We start from the raw sequence: 19,894 nt of genomic DNA on the forward strand, positions 1-19,894 counted from the left end.
AAGCCAGACTACTACTCTTGGAGATGGGTCATTCATGAAGTAATTCTGAAAGAGCCAAGAGTAGGTGAAAGTGCCATGGCCACCTGAACGGCTGTCCAGTGGGTCATCAGAACGTAGGGTTACTAGAAAGTTCTTCTCTTGAGTCAGAATGAGGTGTGACAGACGGTCTCCCGATTATCAGCAAGTGAGTCCCTCTGCCCACAGGAGGCGCACCCGCAAGGCATTTGGAGGATGTGTCTGTGGGTAACGCAGGTGCAGAAGGAAACAGAGCCAGGGCCTCCACTGAAGTCACTTCTGTCTCCCCCACATCGTCATCCCACGTGACTAGTGACCAGATACCTAATCTCTTTAAAAGCCTGGTCTCATTTTGTTTTTTTAAAGCAGTGATAAAATTAGCAACTGACTGGAGTTTTTAAGAAGTTTATATTTATGAGTCAGGGACATGCTTTGACATTTGAGAGCCTGGTCTGGACCAAAAATAGTGTTAAGTTCTTTAGCATACGGATGAGCAGGTCAGAGGCTAATAACGATGTCACTGGCAACTGCCTGGTGCCTGGGAGCGAACCCTCAGGGGACCAAGAGCTCATGTAGCTGCAAGTTTCGTGATGATTCTATTTCTAAAACATTGTTTTCTGTCATTGCAATTTGCCAGAAGAAACACTGATGAGAGCCGCAAGGAAAGGAGGTCAGGCATTAAGGAACAAATCTGTCCCGAGAGAAGTCAAGCAGAGGACACCTTAGACGTCTGAGGATGAATCAGTGCAAGGCCCACGGTCGGAGCGTCACCAGCGTTTGCTCCTTCCACTAGGTTTCCACCTTAAAATGGCGTTCCTGCATATTCCACTCTCTAGAGAATACGTCATACATTTAAATTGTCGCAGGGGGCCGAGCAGATAACATCAATACCTGAGAACTGGGCCAGAAGACACAGCATGGGTGGGGGCGGGGGGGTAGGTCAGAGTGGACAACACATGTCCTTGCAAACGTTTGGGGGATGGGACGCTGCAGTTCAGTTCATGTAGAATGTGGCTTTGTGTGGCTAACTCCTCAGAGTTTTCAGCAAAGCAAGACAGCTGCATGCTTGCCCTAGCCGGTTTGGCTCAGTGGATAGAGCATCGGCCTGTGGACTGAAGGGTTCCAGGTTCAATTCCAGTCAAGGGCACATGCTCAGGTTGCGGGTTCCATCCCCAGTAGGGGGCGTGCAAGAGGCAGCCGATCAATGATTCTCTCTCATCATTGATGTTTCTCTCTCTCTCCCTCTCCCTTCCTCTCTGAAATCATGAATATAAAATAAAATTTAAAAAAAGAAAGACCTATGCACATGTAATTTTTTAAAAAAGACAGCTGGATGCTTTATGTGAAATCTCTGAATGTTTAAATGTGGCAATTAATTAATTTTTAATATACGTGGTCAAACAAAAGCTACCCCCCTGTCCCGTTTGCTGTCTCCTGTTTTGATCCATTCTCTTGTGAGAGATCATTGCTGAATTGTTCAATAATCGATTACCATTAGCTTTTCTTTTTTTTTTTTAAACAGTGTGTTTATAAGAATTTCACAGGACCTGATTCAGGAGAGAACAGAGAATTGTCATGACAGCTACCACTTTTATTGAATACACTATGTGTACTGTGTTTTAAGTGCTTTAGATTCAATAACATGCTTAATGCTCAGAACTGCCTTGTAGGTAAGGACTGTTAGAAACTGAGGCATAAGGAGATACATAACTCACTCAGCTTTTAAGTGGCAGACCCCCAAGTTGAATGCCAGTAGAATGTGTCCAGTTTCTGTGTCCATAGCAAGTCACCCAGCCTATTGGTCTTAGTTTCTTTTCGCTAACATAGAAGTTTAAAACCAGCTTCTCCCAGCCCTGGCCAGGTAGCTCCGTTGGTTAGAACATTGTCCTGATTCAGCAAGGTTGTGGGTTCAATCCTCAGTCAAGGTACATACAAGAATCAACCCGTGAAAGCATAGTTAAATGGAACAGCAAATTGATCTCTCTCTTTCATCAGTAAAATAAAAACTCTCTTACGCCACATGGTTGTTGTAAGGATAGAGGTAGACAATATGTATGAGGCTGCCGAGTGTTATTCAAACATAAATTGTCATGAAAATTTTGGTATAAGGTTCTCATAATTGCTGAGACCAAAGGCTATGGCCCCAAGCTTTATTTTTTTTTATATGAACACTAGAGGCCCGGTGCACGAATTTGTGCACAGGTGGGGTCCAGCTGGCCACCCCAATGGGGGCCAATTGGGCTGGGCTGGCAGGGGGGGAGGGGACACGGTGGGGGGGGGCTGATCAGGGGTGGGGCCGGCTGGGGGAAAGGGCTGCAGGAGGTTGGGGAGGGCGCTGATTGGGGCCCCGATTGGGCTGGTTGGCCACCGCAGTGTGCATCATAGTGACCGGTCATTCCAGTCGCGTGGCTTTTATATATATAGATGCCCCACAACATTTTATTACTTTCTGCTTTCATTCTTTTATTTATGTTCATTTTTTGAGCCCCAAGCTTTATCAGGACAGCTAGTGCCAGCATCACCTTGGCGATTCTGCAGCAGAAGCATAATGGGGGGTGACGGTCATTTGATGCTCGACTCCACCCCTCACTGGGCTGCCCCGCTGAGGCGCCTAAATATTCACACCAGTACGAAGTATGCAGGGGAATGGAGGGCGGCCAGTGGTGCAGGTAGGATACATGAGAAATGCAGCCATTGTCGTGGCTGTTTAATTCTGCTTTGCTTCGTGGGTGCCCGCCCCACCCTTTCTGTTCTTCCGTTACTAATTGCCCCCACTGGCCCTTTCTGCTGTCCCAGCTGCTAATGATCGCAGCCCTGCCAGGCTGCCGTCCACAGCTCTGTGGCCCGCTCTGGAGCCGGAATGTGACATCCTGGCGTATAACTCAGCATCGCCGTGTGGGCCCGGCACGCGGTGGGCCTGCTGGAGATCCTTCCTGTGCAGTACCGGCCTCACCATGGCCATTTTCCTCGGATAGAAAGCTGAGGGACTGATCCATAGAAAGTGGCCGAGGAGTCGTTATTCTCCCTGCTTTCTGAGCATAATATTTTGCCAGGAGCTAAGGAGGGAGAGGGGGAAAATAAACAACTGAACTCTGGCTCTAACCAATGTGCCCAAAGTCCAGCGCATCCATCGGAGAGCAAACGCCAGGGCGCGATGGAGATATTTGTAATGAGCTTCCGCTGCCTCGTCCAGGGGAAATCTGCCATTTAAATAGAGTCTGTCTGGTGAGGCAGCGAGGCTGACTAGGTGGTTATCAGCTCATGCAGAAGGCTGGACGGAGCAGGTGTGCCCCTGCGGGGAGGTGGGCACACTGGGGGCCTGCGAGAGCCTTCCCGGCAGCCGCTGCCGAGGACGCTTTGCATGAGCTGCTCTGCAACCCCAGCCCCGGGGCCATGGCCATCACTGTGCACCGAGGTGCTGACTCCCTCAGCGGCTGGAAAATCCAGGGTCATCTGAGCAACAGGAGCGGCGGCTCTGAGCTAAGGGACCACCAGCAAGGCGCACGGCCACCATGCGGAACGTGAGCGACCATTCTATTTCCTAAACAACATTCCCTTCACTTTGCTAAATAGAAACCATAGTGACGAACTGTTCTCGCAGCTCCGCGGACACATCTCTGTCTTAGCGGGCTGCAGCCGCAGCCGGGCCCGGGCCCCCTGGGAAGGTGACTGGGGTGTGCCCGCCCCACCCCCCAGGAAGCCAGGCGTTTGCCACCCCCACACCAGGTCTGCTTGCCCTACTCCTGGGGTCCCTGCCCTAGGGGCTTGCACACTTCACCTCTTCTCTTAGAAACCCACCTCCGCCACATGACCCCGGAACACTGACCTGTTGAGGGTTGGAGGTCAGTTGTCCCAGGGGAGGGTGACCTGTCCCAGCCAGCACACACGGACCTTGCACTTGACCTCAGATGCCTGAGCGAGTTCGGCGCAGGCTAGCAGAACCTGCCATTCTACAGAGTCCGACCCAGGCCCTCGAGCTAAATCAAGGCTCGTTGGCTTAGCCCAGTGGTCGGCAAACTCATTAGTCAACAGAGCCAACTATCAACAGGACAACGATTGACATGTCTTTGGAGAGCCAAATTTTTTAAACTTGAACTTCTTCTAACGCCACGTCTTCAAAATAGACTTGCCCAGGCCGTGGTATTTTGTGGAAGAGCCACCCTCAAGGGGCCAACGAGCCGTGAGTGGCTCGCGAGCCGCAGTTTGCCGACCACGGGGCCTTAGCCCACCAGGTTTGGGGATGGTTTGTTGTCCGACAAAAGCTCCCTGGTAAGTTCCCAGCCGGGGGACGGCAGTGAACCGACGCTGGCTTCCGTGGCGTGGCTGGATCTGTGACACAGCGTTGGTCACTTCCATGGTCAGGGACACTGCCAGCGTCTGGCCAAGCACTCTCTTTAGTGTTAAAGGGACACGAAAGACTGCTTGTTACTGACTCAGGGTCATCAGTCCTAGACTAGACTAGAGACCAAGAAGCTCTGAAAATGTTGACAATGAGCTTCCAGAAGTCTTCATTCGAAAGGCTTGGGTGTTCCAGGGACACACTTCGAGTCACTGTCACATCTACATGAACGGTGACACTGAAAACAGCTCCTCAGCCCAAGGCCTGGTTCGTCTGTGGAACTGAGAGCATATCTGCTCCTTGGGGTGCGTCCTCTCCCTGCCGGGCCATGTGGGGATGCGTTGAGCAATCACAGTAACAGGACAACACAATATAGTTACGCTTATTTAAAGAAGTTTTTTTTTTTTACATTCAATAATATTTTGTATTGGTTTCAGGGGTACAGCCTAGTTAGACATTCATGTACTTTACAAAGTGTTCCCCCAATATTTCCAGTGCCCACCTGCCACCATACCTAGCTTTTGCAGTATTGTCGACTATATTTATTCCCTGTGCTGTACCGTGCATCCCCGTGACTGTTCTGTAACTACCAACCTGTACTTCTTCATCCCTTCACCTTTTTCACTCAGCCCCCTTCTCCCTGGCAACCACTTCTATTTGTGTTGAGTTTAACTGATGCTAGGGTGCATTCATTTGTAAAAGCTGCCATAACAAAGTGCCACAGGCTGGTGGCTTAAACACAGACATTCATTTTCTCACAGTCTGGAGACCAGAAGTCCAAGACGGTGGTGTAGGTAGAGTGGGTTCCTTCTGAGGCCCCTCTCTCCTGTCTGTGTCTTCACGTTCTTTCCTCTGTAAGCATCCGTGGGCAATCGCCTCTTCTGGTGAAGACACCAGTGGTGACCCGGGGACCTCATTTTAACTTACATGTCCCCTTCAAGACTCTGTCTGCAAACACCCTCACATTCTGAGGGACCGAGGGTAGAACTTCCACAGATGACTTCTTAAGGGTAGAATTCAGGCCAGGACCCAGGCCAAACAGAAAAATAAAAACAAAAACCTGAGCAAGTGAACTAAACACAGAGCCAGCAACACGGGGCAGACTGAGCTGGTCTGAACCGCCAGGTGAGCACCTGCCAGTGGGTTGACGCTGAGGGCATGGGGATCGCCGGGGGTCTTGTCTTGTTTGTTCTGTTTTGGCAGATATCCTTCATCGGGGGAGGAGGCCGCTTCCAGTCCCAGGGCGCTGAAAGGTTCGTCTTTTTCATCTTATGTGGGCGCTGGATTTATCAAATAGCCTCTGAGCATCTGCTAAGAATTTTCTGTGATAATAACGTGAATTGCATGAACTGATTTTTTTTTTTAAATAAGATGACTTTAAAAAAAATATATATATATATTATTGATTTTTTACAGAGAGGAAGGGAGAGGAATAGAGAGTTAGAAACATCGATGGGAGAGAAACATCGATCAGCTGCCTCCTGCACACCTCCCACTGGGGATGTGCCTGCCACCAAGGTACATGCCCTTGACCGGAATCGAACCTGGGACCTTTCAGTCCAACGCTCTATCCATTGAGCCAAACCGGTTAGGGCTAGACTTGACATTTTAGAGCAGTTTTGGTTCACAGCAAAATAGAGAAGAAGGTGCAGTTATTCCCCATGCATTCCCTCTACCCACATGTGCCCAGCCCCTGCCCGTTATTAGCATCGCTCACCAGGTGGTGCGTTCGTTACATCAGGTGAACCTACACCAACATGTCATCATCACCCTAACACATGGTGCGCATATGGTTCACTTTGGGTGTGCCCATGCCATGGATTTGGATAAAATGTGATTCAATATTTCCATTATTATAGCATCATGCATATTTCCACTGCTTTAAAAAATCATCTGTGGTTTGCCTGTTCATCCATCCTCACCCCGCCACAACCCATGGAAGCCACTGATCTTTTTATTGTCTCCATAGTTTAGCCTTTTTCAGAATGTGGCCTGCGTATGTGTGTGTGTGTGTGTACCTACTCTATTAAAGACGAAGACTCATAGATTACAAGGGTATGATTACATCATTGAATAGATATTTGGGGGGAAAACATTTATTTTTTGATATATCACGAGTGTTTATACATGTGTACATGATATAAATTGCTACACAAAATTGACATAAAATTGGCATGAATTTCATATTAACTATTACTGGAGTTTTTATACAGATTCTATAGCTCAAAGAGTGCTTTCATCAATACTGTCTCTTCTCATTCCTCTGACGGTTCTTTTATTCTCATTTTACACTTGATGTATTTATGATTTCAAGAGGTTTGGTGACTGATTAAAGTCACACAACCAGTAATTGTGAGGTAGAAAAATCAAATGTTAATCTTGTTCTCAGAAAAGTACGAAACACTTTGATTGTTTTCACTCTACCATATCCATGTCAGGAGCAAGTGTTGGGTGAGAGGGACAGTCAGTTCCCGATCCGGTCGCTCATGCATTGACGACCCTCTGCCCTACCACTGGGGTCGTTAGCCACCCCAGTCCTTCACTCCAGCCTCAGCCAACCGAGGGGGAACTTCATCTGTTCCACGAGCTTGGAAAGGAAGGAGGTGGCTCGGCCAGTCACTTCTCTTCCCCTCTGAGCGTAGATGCTGCCCACACAGGATGGCTTCCTTCTTGACGGCCCCCTCGGGCTCTATGTGTAAGAGTTCAAGCTCTAGCCAGGTGGGCGTATGCCTGCCCACGCCCAGCACTTCCTGTGACCAGGTAAGTCAGTCTGTCTGCATCAGGCATTCCAATACCAATTGTCTACAGGTATCAATCACTGTCTTCATTTATTAGATTTAATAGTAAAAAAAAAAAAAAAAGGTACTATTCTGTTATCCCAAATGCCTGATGTATTGGTTCAGAATTTGGGCCAAAAAAAAAAAAGGGGTGTGTTATTTTAGGCAACCCTCTTAAACCTCAAGAGATTATGTGTGACATAATCAGAATCCTCATTAATTTAGATTTTTGTGAAGAAAACGGCCTAAAGTGGCTTTTAACCACTATAGCACTATCATCTAGCCTGTGATCACAAAGCACTTTGGGAAGGATCCCTCCACTGGTTCAAAAGTAGGTCAGCCAAAGCTTGCTGTGATTGAAATAATTTAAGGGGAGGAAGATTATATTTAAATGATCCTTAAAATGAAGCGAATCCATTAAGCCAGCTAAGTCACTTAAGCAGCAGTTTTGGGGGTGAGCTATGATAACCCCAGTGTATAAATATTCTATAGTGTCATCATCTCAACTTCTGTTTCAGGTCAGAATTTAAGATTACACACAGAGGGCTTCTTGAAAGTGAAATGTGCACTTTCATGCCCTTGGCTATTCTCGAATCAGATCATGGAAAGTGAGAAGGGAATGCTTACAGTCAACACGTCTTTAACGGGTGTGAAGTACATGTAACAAACTGAAAGAGGGACACAACATAAATCAGAGCAGAGCATGCCACAAAGAGCTCATTCACCGAGAGAAGGAAGAGGGCCAGCACATACGCTTGATCGTAAAACACAGGGCAACGGTGCGTTCTTTCTGGTGTACAAAGTGCTACGGGGACGTGGAGGAAGGGGTGCTGCTTCCATTCTGGGCAGAGGAGGGGGCAGGAGGTGGACGGAGCCAGGCCTCGAAGGATGATGTTAGGTGGAGAGTGGGAGGAACAGAAGGAACAGCAGTGTGGAGAGATCTTTTCCTTAGACTCCAATAAGGCCACACCAGCCCTGGGAGATGCTGTCAGTATATGAAAGGACACAGGTGTGTGAGACAATGAACCAAGACAAGAACAGTTCCACTTCCATGACCTGGGGGGCATGCAGGGGGTGAGAAATGAGGTTGAGATGGTGCATTAGGGCCAGTTCCCTGGTGGCATTAAGTATCTAATGAAAGAGTTGGGGCTGCATATTCTTTCTATAAGTGGAGAGCTATGGAGGGTTCTTAGCAGCTTTAAAAAAAATCAGTGGTCTCCTTGTCCCCCAAAATATTACTCTAGCACGAGAATAAATCAGCCTGGTGGCGTGGCTCAGTGGTTGAGCATTGACCTATGAACCAGGAGGTCATGGTTTGATTCCTGGTCAGGGCACATGCCTGGGTTATGGGCTCGATCCCCAGCATGGGGCTTGCAGGAGGCAGCCGAACCATGGTTCTCTCTCATCACTGATGTTTCTCTCTCACTCTCTTCCTCTCTGAAATCAATAAAAATACATTAAAAAAAGAATAAATCAGAGGTGAGCGAGGTAGAGCAAGGTTACTGTAATCACCTGAGGCCGTGAACCGGCGGGTGTGGAGGTCCAGTGGCCGTGGGACAGATAAGGGGGGCGGTGAGGGGCTAGGAAGGGAGCTGAAGAGGAATCAACAATGAGGAGGGTGTGAGGCCCAGGAGTCAGTGAAGGTGAAGAAGGGACGGTCCTCTCTCTAAAGATATCAGGTGACTTATCCTCCCTCCTTCTCAGCACTGACCGAGAGCTGGGAAACACCTCGACATGTCCCCCTTAACTGATTCCATGTCACTTGGGTCCCTACCGCTCAGAGGCCAGGGGATGGGGCATCATAAGAGTTCCCGGAGCCAGGATGGCCGCTCGCCCTCCTAGGTGGCCTCACCCTCCTGCTCAGTCTGAGTTTAAACAGTGTCCGCGAGAATCAGGAGACAGCTCCCACTTCCCGGGCCCCTGCCCCCGAGTAAGTGTGCCCCCCTGACTTTCCTAGGTGTCTCGGGGCATCAGTTCCGTTCCAGTGGGGCTCCGGAGGGGTGGGCTCTCGCTGACTCCCGTCTGTGTCCCCCACGCACCTCTGCCAGGCACGGTGTTTGCCACCTGATAAAGCTGCCGGTCCATCTGTCCCGACCGGGTGACAGATTAGTTCGTTATTTTTTTTCCAAAGAAGACGAAACCAGCTGCTGGCACCCTGACCTCCCGCGGGGTCTCCTTATTCTTTTGAATAGAAGAGCATCTTAGGAAAGGACGCGTCTCCGCTGCACCCCAAAATGATCAGAGCAAGTTTCCTGTGCGCCCTCCGCCCCAGAATCAACTCCCGCCGGCTCCTTCCGGGCCACGGAGTTTCAGCTCCAGGCCACCCGCTACTGGGGCGATGGCACTGCCCTCGGTCATCAGTGCGGGCGGTGGATGGCACTCACCGGCAGCCACAGCGCGCACATCTGCGCTCCCGGGGGCCAAGGAGCTGGCACAGCTCAGGGATCGGACTTATTTGCCAAACAAACCTCAAAGCTCGCCTGTAAGGCTCTCTCCGTGGCACGGATCAGTCGCACATCGCCTGCTGCTTGGCTCGGGTTTCTAAGGCTTCCTCACCAGGCAAAGAAAACGGCCTTCGCTGTGTTTGCGGGGCGGCAGCGGGCCGGCGTGAAGGCAGACCCGTGTGAAGGCAGACCCGTGTGAAGGCAGACCCGCAGGACCGCGCTGCCCGAGGGCCTCACGCTGGACACCCTGGGCCCGCACAGGCCTCGCTCCCAGACAGACCCGCTCCCTCCGTCGGCGCACAGCCATCCCCGCAACAGACTCAAAGACAAGCTGCGATTCAGGAAAAACGACGGGGGAGGGGACACCCCGTCCGTCCCACCGAAGGAGGCCCTTCAGCAGCAGCGTGCCCGCTCCCTCTCGCCCTCCAGATGGAGGAGAGCGGTTTGCACAGGATTCCATGGTCCCTGGGAACCAGACGGGTTTGAAAGAGGCACTTCTTTTAACCAAGGAGAAAAAGGCTCACCCTGGAGTGATGTTCGGGGGTGTTGGACCCTGTGCTGGCCGGGCGGCGGGGAAAGATGTGACGGACAATGACGCGGGGGGGCGTTGTTCCGAGGGAGGCCGTGACAAGCTAGCATTTGTGTTAGCTATGGGGGCAGTTATTACCCATCCTGCTCTTTCCCGCGTTTTTAATACTAAGCCATGCTATTCGAGTTACATGGTGACCTCCTGCCCATAGCAAGCTGCTCCTGTTGCACTAGCTCCGTGGTCGGCAAACTGCGGCTCGCGAGCCACAGGCGGCTCTTTGGCCCTTTGAGTGTGGCTCTTCCACAAAATACCACGGCCTGGGCGAGTCTATATTGAAGAAGTGGCGTTAGAAGAAGTTTAAGTTTTAAAAATGTGGCTCTCAAAAGAAATTTCAATCGTCATACCATTGATATTTGGCTCTGTGGGCTGATGAGTTTGCCGACCACTGCACTAGCGGAACCTTCCGGAACCCTTAGCTTTTAAAACGAGGACTTGCGATTTTGCAAGCGCGATGGGGAGGAAGACATACCAGTGCCACGGGAGCTCGGTTTCGTCCCCAAGCTCATGAATCGCACGACAGGATGGCTTTCCGTGGCCAAGAGGCCTGCAGCAGCGAAATGATGCACGGTGCGTCCCCCGTGGCCGATCTGTCCCGCCCTCAGCGGTCACCGCGGCCCCCCCGCGTCTGGACTCGGCCTGGGAGTGCGTGTGGTGAGTGGCACCAACACCTCTTCATGAAGAGCTGGGCGATGCCCTCACACAGGCTGACATTTTATTTTTTTATTTTTATTTTTTTTAATTTTTTAAAATATATTTTATTGATTTTTTACAGAGAGGAAGGGAGAAGGATAGAGAGTTAGAAACATCGATGGGAGAGAAACATCGATCAGCTGCCTCCTGCACACCTCCTACTGGGGATGTGCCCGCAACCAAGGTACATGCCCTTGACCGGAATCGAACCCGGGACCCTTCAGTCCACAGGCCAGTGCTCTATCCACTGAGCCACACTGGTCAGGGCTAGGCTGACATTTTAATAGCAACCAGAAACGTTCCTGGGATCAGAAACATGACGACGCTCCCCTCCAGGGCACGCCCCACCGGAGTGCAGACAGGGTGTGCTCTGTGCTAACGCCCGTTGGCCTTCCTTCGACTTGCGACCAAGGCAGGTTTCAACATCTGCGGCCTCTGACTTGGACCGAGTCTCTCGTTGGTGCTTATTTTGTCACAGGGACACATTTGGGGTTTCCATATGGTGACAGTCCTCATCGATCAGGGCCCTGGCCTCCTGGTTCCCTGACTGTGTGACAATCCATTCACCGAAGCCCCGGGCGCGGGCGGCGGCGGCATTCCGAAAGTCTCAGGAAATAAAAGTCTTCACTGGGGAATATGGATCCCTGACAAAGCGACCCGGCTCCTGTGATGCAGGAGAAGGCCTGAAGATTTGGCCCCTTTGGCAGAAGTGGGGGACCCAGGGTCTGGGGGAGTCACAAGCGCCGAGTCAGTCATGCTGGCTAGACCCAGGACAAAGCACTTTGAAGAGTCTGATGTTGGTTTCTGGCCACTAATTTCAGAGAGTGAAGAAGGGGTATGATGTAAGTCTATATTTTTTCCCCTTGGACTAAAACACATGTAATTCAGAGTGGAAACCATATAGCAATTAAATTATTGTCTCCTTCTTGGATAAAAGCATGCAAGTGGAGTGAGCCGGATATAAATAAAGCTTTAAAATCATAAAAAGTAATGAAAAGTGCAAATACCTAAACTCTTACAATCAACAAGAATTTGCGAAACATCCAGTGGGTATAGGGCACTGGCCTGGGCCTTGACCGAAAACCTCACATGAGGACAGGCCCTGGCTCCAGACCACAGTCACGCGCCCGCTGCACTCGCACTAGAGGGAGGGAGTGTCGACATAATCTCGTAACTTCGATTGCCCCTCCGATCATTGAGCATCACAGTTATCTATTATAGTTGGGTGAGTCAAGATAAGTCATTAGTCATTTAATGTATCAATTAAACTAATATGTACTCAGCATGGTCTATGAATGATGCTCTCTGTTCTAGGAATTAAAAATAACATGATTAATGAAACAGATAAAACTCCCTGCCTTTCACTGGTTTCAATTTTGGGGGGCGAGTTGGAAAATAAACATAGGCGCACAATAAATGTATGATGGGCACAGAATGATGTTAACAGCTAAAACATGATGGGGGTCAGAGACATGAAGTGTTCAGTAGTGTGAAATCTCTCATGGGGCGGCCATGGAGAGCCCCACTGGCCATGAGGAGCACTACAGAGGAGAGAGTGCGCTGTACAGACAGAGGGGTAAGTAGTGTGGCAGGGGCCAGGGGCAGGCGGTGCGGCTCCCTGAAGCGGAAGCAGGTGTGGTGGTTCCAGGACACGCAGGAAGCAGGTGTGGTGGTTCCAGGACACACAGGAAGCAGGTGTGGTGGTTCCAGGACACGCAGGAAGCAGCCAGAAGAGAGAGGAGGAGCAGACAGGTGAAGAGTCTGCAGGGAACAGGGGCTGGTCCTCCATCCCTCGTGCATCAGAGAGTAGACATCAGGGTCTCGCTCTGAGCGAGAAGCCACTGTGGGGTTTGCTCAGAGGACAGATGGGACCTGCCGTTTTCTTGCCAGTATCCCTCTGGTTATTATGTATTTGGACTCCAAACAGGAGAAGGGTACCGCCTTAACTGGGAGACAGGTGGCAGACTAGAGTGGTGGCAATATAAAAGGTCTGAGGTGCTCCAGTCCTGGATATATCTGAGGCAGAGCTAACGGGATTGGATGGCAAATAGACATGGAGTGCGTGAGAGTGCGGGGTAAAGAAGCACGCATGGCTCTTTGAACAGAAGAACTGGAACGGTGTACTTGCCAGTAACTGACACGGGGAAGACACAGGGAAAAACGGGCTCGGGGCACAATGTCCTGAGCTCAGTTTTGGGCAAGTGACGTTTGCAGTGCCTGTTAGATGTATGACTGAGATGCAGAATGCACAGCTGTTTGAGGGAGAGGTGTAGACTAGAGACTAAAATCTGAGCACCCTCTCATCTTACATTGATGCCATTTAAAGGTATAGGTTTGAATGGTATTATGAAAGAAGTGGCAAGAACTGGGTCTATGAGTATCTCACCTATTAGATATCAGAATAAAAAGGGCCTCAACCAAGGAAGTGGAAGGACCAATCAGTAGGATTAGAGGAAAGAAGCAGCCTTGGTGTTCTGCATGCCAGTGAAAACAAACAAACAAACAACAAAAAACACACAAAAAAAGACAGTCCAGAAGGAGGGAGTGTAAAATGTCAGATATTACTGTCGTGAATAGGTCAAATAATATAAAATTAAAAAACGAACATTTATAAGAGACTAGAGTCCTGGTGCATGAAATTCATACATGGGTAGGGTCCCTAGGCCTGGCCAGCCATCAGGGCTGATCTGTAGGGCAACCGGCGGGGCGATCGGAGGGCCACCACTGGCACCCACCTTGGCTGGCCTGGGGCCTGTGGGCTGGGGGCAGCTCCTGCGATGAGCATCTATTCCCTGGTGGCCAGTGCACGTCATAGCGACCAGTCGTTCCACTGGTCGTTCCGCCATTTGGTCATTTTGCATATTAGGCTTTTATTATATAAAATTTAGTTGTTTATATAAAATTTATTATATAAAATTTAGTTGTTTCTAGCTGCTATATAAAGAAAACAAATGGATTTTCTTTATATAGCAGCTAGAAACAACTCTATATTTTTCTTTAATGTATTCCTTCTCAGGAAGTTTGCTCCTATGACCTTTCTGAGAGTACCGTGGTTCTTGTCATTCCAAATGTCCAGTCAAGTAGGTTGGACCAAGGGTAGAGATCTAGTCCAGGAGGGCTAACTTCTGGGAAATTAGAAAACCTCCTGTTTGGTGGACTTGAGATAGGAGGGGATAAATGTGCGCTGGAGAAGATGTGGAGAAGGAAGGAAACAGATTTCAGGAGTGAGAGGAGAAATTACATTAATTATAATGTTACATTTGAGATGAGCTATGCATAAAAAAAAATCTACATGAAGATATCACACAGGCATTAGATAGGGTGCTATCAGCCATAAGAGTTGATATAATTCCAGTGAGATGTTTAAAAGAAGTAAATGGGGGGAGGGGGGGCGGGCGGCCAAGGTGTGTGTGAAAGATCCAAGTTGTAAGAAAATCTAAAAATAAAACTTTAAAGTTGAAATTCTATTTGAAGGCAGTCCTAGTGTTTAATGCTCACAGACAATGGGCAGGACAAATGTAAATATCCCTACAGTGATCCACCTTCAACTCAGGCCTTCCAGAAAAAATTACAAAAAATATTAAATTGTTAACATTAAAAAAAGAAGAAGAAGTGGGTGCCATAGGTGGCAATCATCAGCAAAGGCAGACAGGATTCTAAGACCGACAAAACCTTAAAATGTCACCAGATTCGAAATGCGGAAATATAAAAGAAGTGTGTTTATAATACTTAAAGAATTAAGAGGGAGTTGAATATTTGAAAGGGCAAAGGAGACTTAAGAGCATATGTGAATCAAATGGAAGGCCTAACAATACAAACATAATACATAAAACTGAAAATTCAATAGTCCAGGTAAATAATAACTGAGGCTGTTGAGAGAGAATTCATGAAATGAAAGGAGCTGAAAACATTAATGAGAATAAAACTCGACAGAGTCCAGTGGTGCCAATAGTCCTTCATACAAAATGGAAGCTGAAGAAATGAAAACGATGGAGACAAAATTAATTTGTCAGCAGGTATTTGGATACGGGCGTAGGAGAAATACTTTAAACAACAATAACCACCAGATTCGGCAGAGCCGTCGGCATGCCCCTGACCTTCAGGGGAAGTTGCATGTTGGCCCGCCGCCTCGTGCTCTGTTGGAAGCCCCTGTGCCCCCAACTGTAATCTTTCTCCCAAGTGGTCCATGGCCAAGCGGTGACCCCAGGGTGCTATCCTGGGTGCTGATCCAGGGTCGATCGATCTTATCCCTTAGTTCCCAGAGGTTCCTCCTGTACAGTATTTCATGTTGCTGTTACAACCATCAATCTGAACCACTTAGTGCCAAATGCATCTCAGGAGGCGGTGAACTCTCTTCGGGATGTTAATGGCATCTGAAAGTGTCATCATCGCTCTTTGGGTTATTTTTCGCCACCGGCATTATAAATCGAATCTGCCCCTGGCATTGTTAAGCCAAAGAAAAGGGGGATTTAACTGCATTTGGTAATTATAAAAATAAGAGTTTAAGGAATAAGCTGGTGGGACAAAAATAACAGAAACTTGCCACTGTTTATTCAGTGAAACAGGAAAAAAAAATTATTGGCTTTATCTTCCAAGTTTTACATCCACAGTGAGAGTTTCTTGTTAAGTGTTTAAGTTATTCTATTATTAGACCTACAATGTCACTGGAGGGGAGGTGGGTGACCTGGGAAAGGGACTTGAAGAAGTGCACACCTCTAAGAGACCCACAGAGTGAGGGAAGTCTCATTCTTACATTGTCTTGTTTTTTTACCAATGTGACAAGCTATGCAGATAGGGAAGATGTGCTAAAGTTTCTAAAGGATGCATCTCTATGCTATTAATAGTTATTAATATTAATTTTCTGAAACCTAAGATAGCTGGTGTTTCGCTTTCAACTGAGATGTATAAAGTCACAAGAAAAATGTTATTCCCACCCTGACAATGACAAAAAGCCAATAATCGATGAAATCCTAATTGTCTGGAGTCCTTCATAGATCAGAGGCCACAGGCAATACAAGAAACTGAGTTCCCCAAAGTGGCAAGCCTTTCAAGGAGACGCAGCTGTATGAACGACTTCTTAATGGAACAACTTCTTAAGGAAGGAGCGGTGGCCCCACAAAAGTAGGCAGAAAGGAAACATACTATTTTAACAAATTCTTGCTTCCAGATGAGGACGAATATGAGAGTTTAGAGAAGGCCAGCAGATTAGGAGTCAGTAAACTTTTCTTTAAAGGGTCAGAGGGTAAATATGTTTGAGGGTGCGGGGGTATTTTTTGGTGTCAGGAGTGGGATGCAAACTCATATCTCCATGGAAGAAGCATGTTAAGATTTAAAAGCTATGCAGTCTATGCTGCAACTGCTCAGCTCTGCTTTTGTAGACAGTAGCCATGTATGACGCACAAGCAAATGAATGTGTCTTTGTTCCCAATAATCTATGGACAAAACCAAGTGGCAATCCCCCAGGCTATCTTCCTGATCAAGTGCCTCCCAGTGTCTTAGATGGAATCTAATTTGACATCATTCTCTTATCTTTGCCAGACTGAGATCCAGGAGTGGTGGAGGCTGAATAGAAGCTGGCCTTAGCAATTTTCATGAAAACCAAAAAGGCTGAGTCAAGTCCCTACTCCTTCTGACGCCAATTATATCTTCTAATTTCCAGTACCCTAGCTCACTGGTCGGCAAACTGCGGCTCTCGAGCCACATGCGGCTCTTTGGTCCCTTGAGTGTGGCTCTTCCACAAAATACCACGGCCTGGGCGAGTCTATTTTGAAGAAGTGGAGTTAGAAGAAGTTTAAAAAATTTGGCTCTCAAAAGAAATGTCAATCATTGTACTGTTGATATTTGGCTCTGTTGACTAATGAGTTTGCCGTCCACTGCCCTAGCTCATGGGCCAAGTTCTGTTGCAGTGATTGGACTGCTACCACCGAATGCCCTGGGCTGGGTTGCTTAAACAAAGGACACTCATTTCCCATGGCCTGGAAGCAGGACAGTCTGAGACCACAATGCTGGCAGAGAGGTTCCTGGTGAGAACTTTCCTCCTGGCTGGCCGAGGCCTGCCTTCTTGCTGTGTCCTCACATGGCACAGAGAAAGAGTTCCCATCTCTCCTCCTCTTCCTATAAGGCCCCTAATCCCATCGCAGGGGCCCCACTCTCATAGCCTCCTCTAAACCCCCTTACCTTCCAAAGGCCTCATCTCTAAATACCACCACACTGGGAATGATGGCTTTTCCATATGACATTTGTAAGGGACACAGTCAGCCCATGACAAGGGCAGACCATGCCATTTAAAGCATACACCCATCGGTTCCATGAGGAAAGCCGAACCGCCGTGAGGGAGTGAAGGTCTCTGAACGTTGCAGCAGGTGTGTATGTAACGAGAGCTCTGTCCTCCTCCAGAGCGTCTCATGGTCCCCACCTGGTGACCGCACCTGGGAAAAGTGAGCACCCAGACCCCTGAAGGACGGGGCCTGGGCTAGGCTGACCATAAGGTGGAGAGGAACAAGTCAGCCCCATGGCACAGCTGTCCCAGTGAGGACACCAGGGCCACGGGAGAAATGGAGCCCAGGCAAGGCCCCGCTCAGTGTCAGGTAGTGAGTCCCCATCACACCTTCAGGGTTTGGAGAAAGGACCATCAGCACTTGGAAAGCCAGGAACATCCAGTGGACAGAATGGGACCACATGGGGACTGGAGGAGACTGTGGAGAGCGGCTACAGTGTTTGGACAGGTTCAAACCTTGGACTAATGAGAGGGCACAGTCCTCTCATGGCCACATGCAAGTCCCAGCTTGGAGGGAAGAACCCTCCCAGCACCATTATAGCCAACAGCTATAGTTGTGAGCTTGAACCTATGGTCCGAACACGTGGTCCCACATGCCTGAGTGATGTGGGCTTGATCGAGTTCAGGTGCATGTAATTGAGTAGGATCAAAACCCATGAGAATGTTGTAAACATCTTGACCACGCCCTTACTTTGCCTCATGGCATCTGGTTATAAATTAAGACACGGCTTATAGTCCATGGTGCTGTCGCTAGCTCACCATCAGAGAGGCTCTCCATCTCTCCATCAGAGAGGACAGTGTCCCACTGAGACCCAGCTTTCATTCTCTTGTCTGTCTTTTTTCAATCCTTCACCACCCTGTCTCAGGGTTCACTGAACCTGGCTGAGCTGGCGTGGCAATAAGGTGCCCTGGGGCTGAGTATGCCATGGCCGTGCTGGCTCGCCACAGGAAACACCTCCGAACTGTCACTTCTTTATAGGTGCTAATGCTGTAGGATCACACCCAAGCATCCTGGTGACCACACCCAAGCATTTTGGTGACCACTACCAAGCATCCTGGTACCCACACCCAAGTAACCTGGTGACCACACCCAAGCATCCTGGTGACAACACACAAGCATCCTGGTGACCACACACAAGCATTTTGGTACCCACACCCAAGTAACCTGGTGACCACTCCCAAGCATCCTGGTGACCACACCCAAGCATTTTGGTGACCACACCCAAGCATGCTGGTGACTACACCCAAGCATCCTGGTGACCACACCCAAGCATCCTGGTGACCACACCCAAGCATCCTGGTACCCACACCCAAGTAACCTGGTGACCACACACAAGCATCCTGGTGACCACACCCAAGCATCCTGGTACCCACACCCAAGTAACCTGGTGACCACACACAAGCATCCTGGTGACCACACCCAAGCATCCTGGTACCCACACCCAAGTAACCTGGTGACCACACCCAAGCATCCTGGTGACCACACCCAAGCATCCTGGTACCCACACCCAAGTAACCTGGTGACCACTCCCAAGTAACCTGGTGACCACTCCCAAGCATCCTTGGGGCCCAGGGACTGCTCTCGGTCAGCAGGGCCATCAGCTGGGAATAAGATCTGTCAGACACTGAGGTCAAATGAAACCTGAGGTGCTTGCTCTGTCTGCCAGCATATGTCACTCAGAAACCATCCAAAATTCACTAGTTGCTGCTACAAATGTCTGCTTAAATCCCTCTCTTGGCCAGTGCTAACCCTGCAGGTTATTCTGGTTAACATAGCTCCAGTTTAACCCAACGGACACAGAATAATCTGCCACAAAGTAATCTAGACAACAGAATGAGGAACTCCTAGCCAAACTGGCCTGGGACTTGGAATTGAGTTGTTTGGCATACCCTCACCAGGTAAAGGAGTTCTGAATGGCACTAGTTGGCTTTAAATTCCCAAGGCCTTGAGGTTTGATGGCTGGGTCTTTAGCATATAAAACACTGTGCCTCTGGGCAGGAGGGTGACTTGGTGGGTGTGAGGCTCCAGAATCTGGAGAACGTGCAGCCTGCTTTGGATGGAGGTTGTCGGTGTTCCGGATTTTGGCCATTTTAATGGGTGTGTAGTAGCATCTCACTGTTTGAATTTGCAATTCCTCAATGTCATATGATTTTGACCATTTTTATACGTGCATTTGATATCTGTATATCTTTCATGAAGTGCCTTTTCAAATATTTTGCATATGTTTTAATTGGGTTGTTTGTTTTCTTATTGTTAAGTTTTAAGTATTCTTTGTGTATTTAGAATACAAATCCTTCATGAGATGTGGGTTTTGTAAATATTTCTTCCCAGTCTGCAATTTGTTTCTTCATTCTCTTAACAGTGTCTTTGCAGAGTGGACATTTTCATTTTAATACGGTCCAAATGTTTAATTTTGCTTTTGTGGATTATTCTTTTGGTGTTGTATCGAAAACCTATCATCAAATCTAAGGTCTTAGATTTTCTTCTATGTTTTCTTTACTTATTGTCTTTACTAGAGGCTTGGTGCACCAAATTTGTGCACAGGTAGGGTCCCTAGGCCTGGCTGACGTTCAGGGCCAATCAGGGGCCTTCTGGCTGCCAGCCAGGGCCATCCTACATTCTGCACCTCCCCCTGGTGGTCAGTGCATGTCATAGCAAGCGATCGAACTCCCGGTCTCCTGGTCGAATTCCTATGGGGACACTTTGCATATTTGCCTTCTCTATGTATAGTATGGGTCCAGTGCATGAATTCATGCACCTTG

This window comes from Plecotus auritus (genome assembly GCF_963455305.1).
Source record: "Plecotus auritus genome assembly, chromosome: 4".
In the NCBI taxonomy this organism is placed as follows: Eukaryota; Metazoa; Chordata; class Mammalia; order Chiroptera; family Vespertilionidae; genus Plecotus; species Plecotus auritus.